At 46.8% G+C, this 3289-nt stretch overlaps 1 protein-coding gene across 2 annotated transcripts in view; it reads right to left on the reverse strand.

The window, feature by feature from the left end:
- Positions 1-823, reverse strand: part of ZC4H2 (zinc finger, C4H2 domain containing) — a 127248-nt gene extending 126425 nt beyond the window's left edge. The window contains exon 1 of one of the 2 annotated variants that reach the window (XM_011927450.1): positions 699-823. The gene's annotated coding sequence lies outside the window, so the exon portion shown is untranslated. The remainder of the gene's footprint in view (positions 1-698) is intronic. The other variant, XM_011927449.1, reaches the window with a different exon arrangement.
- Positions 824-3289: the final 2466 nt, after the last annotated feature.

A 3289-nucleotide genomic window follows, 5' to 3' on the forward strand; every position in this document is an offset into this window, starting at 1 on the left:
GGTACCCTTGTTCTTAAAAATAAATGGGTTTTGTAAGATGTTGTTTATCTAAGAATGGAAAGACCTATCAAATGCCTATACTCATGACAGCAGCAGTGAGCCCAGATCGCGCCACTGCACTCCAACCTGGGCGACACAGCAAGACTCCGTCTCAAAAAAAAAAAAAAAAAAAAAAAAATCCTAGCTCAAGGAAACAGAGCTACTTGGTGGTGGAGCAGAAATTCAAATTTGGCTGTAATTTCAAAGCCCATTCTCTAAGCCAGAAGGAAGTGAGATTAGCTTTTCATTTGATCACTGGCACAAGTATGAGAACAAATTGCAGAAAGACAAGTCTAAAGGCAAAGAAACCAGAGTATGCTGTTGCAGTAGTAAATAACTGTTAGGCCCTATTAAGGGAGGTGACCCTTAACCACCTGAGTTATGCAGACCAGTGACATAGAGAAGTTATTTAGAAAATTACCCTGGCAGCCCTTGTGAAGGATGAATTGGAGGAGCCAAGACAAATAAGTAGGCAAATAAAATAAAAGGCAAGTAAAATAAAAGGCAAATAAAAGGCAGCTAGACAAGTAGTGAGGTTGTTGGTACTGTCACTCTTAATCGCAGAGGTGCCTGTCGAGGGGCTGAGAGACTGTCGTACCCCAAGTCCTCGGGCCTCTCGAATTGCAGAGCATCCTGGACCTCTCCTCACCCACCCTTACCTTCACGTCGCTCCTTCTAGGCCTTAGGAAGTGGGGTTTTGAGCACTTTCTAGGTCGCAGGCCTGCTGGTCTGAGCTCCGACAGCGGCGCCAGCGGTGGCAGCAGTCGCCGACAGGGGTGGGGCGCATGCGCACAGTTGCTAGGCAACGGCGGTCGGGCGCCGCGGCGGTAACCGCGCCGGGGCTGTGTGTGTAGGCAGCGGCGCCAGAGGAGGAGGAGCAGAAGGATGCAGATGCGACCGCGGCCCCAAGAGGGAGCCGCCGTTGCTCTGTGGCCAGGGGGGCCCAGGGACGGGAATCAGGCCTGGGGGTCGCGTTGCTGAGGGGACTGGGAACGGCGGTCACTCCAGAGGCTCAGGCCTAGTACCCCAGGAGGGTCCGGGCCGCTGGGCGAGCACCTGCCCCCCATCGTCTCCCTTTGTCCCTCCACGTCGATGGTGGTGAAGTTGGCGGCGCCACGGAGCGCAAGGCACCAAGCTGTCTCCCTTGCACCCAGCTTCTCTCTGGCCCCGGCTCTTGGACACCTGCGCCGCCGCCTTCTCTCGCCCGCCGAGCCCACCCCCGGCGGCGGGCGGGGGGAGGGGCTCCCCACTGCAGGGGCTGCGTCGAGCAGGGCGACGACGGGGACCATAGGAGAGTAGGGGTGAGTAGTGGCACCGCACTCGCTCGGTTCTAGGGCGCCTTTCTGGCCTCCGGGGCCCCGGGAGGCGAGCGAATCGTTGCTTTCGCCTGCAGAAGCTTCTGACGCCTCTCCCACATCTGCTCGCGGCTCTCTATTCCCTTCGAGGTAGTTTTCCTTCTCATAGCCACCACTTTTTGGTCTCAACCCTGGCGTCCAGGAATGCGGGGTGGGTGCTTAAGGCCTGGCTTTGCTTCTTAGATGCCATAGATGCTGATAATTCTACGTACAGTCACGCAGCCTGGTTCCTGATTCGTGGACAGACTCTCCCAGTGCCGTGCTCGCCCCTTTCCCCTCGCTCTGGTTCTCGCTCTCAGGAGGCTCAGCCTGACCGCGGGCTTCTCAGGAGCCCATTCCCCGGGCTGCTGCCGCTCCATGCCTCAAGGCTTGAACAGATAGCTGGAGTGGCCCCTTACTTTTCAGTGTTGTTGCTACTCGAGTGCTGAGAGCTCCCGAAAGCCTTGTGCCTGGCTTCTGACTCCTGACATGTACGTTAGGAAGATAGTACTTATATTAAATAATAAAAACAATAAAACACACACTCCACTTGACTTCTAAAATGCCATCAAACTTGAGAAGTAGGCAGAATGGCTGATTGATAATAGGGGAAACTGGTTTTACAAACTACTTTTCATCGAGAATGGCATACTTCTTTTTTATTATAAATAAGATGATGAAACCTAAAATATCCCAGATAAAAGCGAGGATGGGTTGTGATATATCTGTTCTTCCTGAGGTAGCCTGCAGTTGAAGATAGTTCTGTAAGCAGACAATAAAAGATGAGTTCTTTTCCCTCCCTATGGTTTTTAAGCCATTTCAGGTTTCTTTTATCTGATAAGACTTGGCGAGAAAGAAGCATAATAATGGAAAAGCTAAATTTTCCTTTCTTTGTAAACGCTTTTGAGCTAAAGATTTTTTAAAAGGATATATAGATGCCATTTATGATTAAATGTATTGGATGAATCTGTCAAGACTGCAAACTTTGTTAGTTTGGGGTAAAATGCTTTGCTTTGGGAGCTTTCATGTTGTTTGAGGTTCTTTGGGGGTATAGTTTGAATTAAAGCACAATATAATTCTAGTACCACTGCAAAATAATCTTGGACCTCAGAGAGTATTGTTTGTTTTGTGCATTAGCAAGCTGACATGCTTCTAGTTGTTAGACTCCAAAGGTAATTTTTTTGTTTTGTTTTGTTTTGGAAAAGCTTTTGATGAATTTAAGTCTGAATTATTTGGAATGATAGTGTATCATATGAATACTTGCTCTTCACCTTCACATACTTAGAGAACCTGGCAGTAATTTGAATCCAATCTAGTATTCCATTGAAATGAGTATGGCTATGAAGGTGCCACATACTCTAAGAGCATTTACCTAGGGTGTCATAACCACATTATAAAATAAAATTGATGGCTTATTTTGCAAATGCTATCAAAGCACTTGATCAGTGAACTCTGGAATGAATTTTTTTTTTTAAATGACTTTCAATGAGTTTTTATTTTCTAGCTTCTAATGAATGCCTACTACTATACCAGGTATTGTGGAGAAAAGAAGAGAAACAGCAGTTTACCTGTTGGGTAAATTGCTTACCCATTAGAAAAAGGAAAATACATATATGAGACATCATGGTCAACAATTGGAACATAGAGTCATGTTGAATAAGGACTAAAAGAGTTATGAGTAAAGGGAGATTACTGTAGGCTGGATTTGTCTGAGAAAGCTTTGTAGAGAAAGTCATACTTGATTTGGTTCTTAATAGAAGCATACGCTTTCTTAGAAGGGGGAAGAGTTCAGCATAGCGTGAGCTAAGGCACTTGATTTTCTAATCCTTGTGCATATTTTCTCCTAGATAAACCTAAAGGAGAAGAGGACTGTCAGTGGCAATTAACTTCTTTGTAGTGGGCATAATTTTCTATGA

Source organism: Colobus angolensis, unplaced genomic scaffold (genome assembly GCF_000951035.1).
Source record: "Colobus angolensis palliatus isolate OR3802 unplaced genomic scaffold, Cang.pa_1.0 Scaffold718, whole genome shotgun sequence".
Lineage (NCBI taxonomy): Eukaryota > Metazoa > Chordata > Mammalia > Primates > Cercopithecidae > Colobus > Colobus angolensis.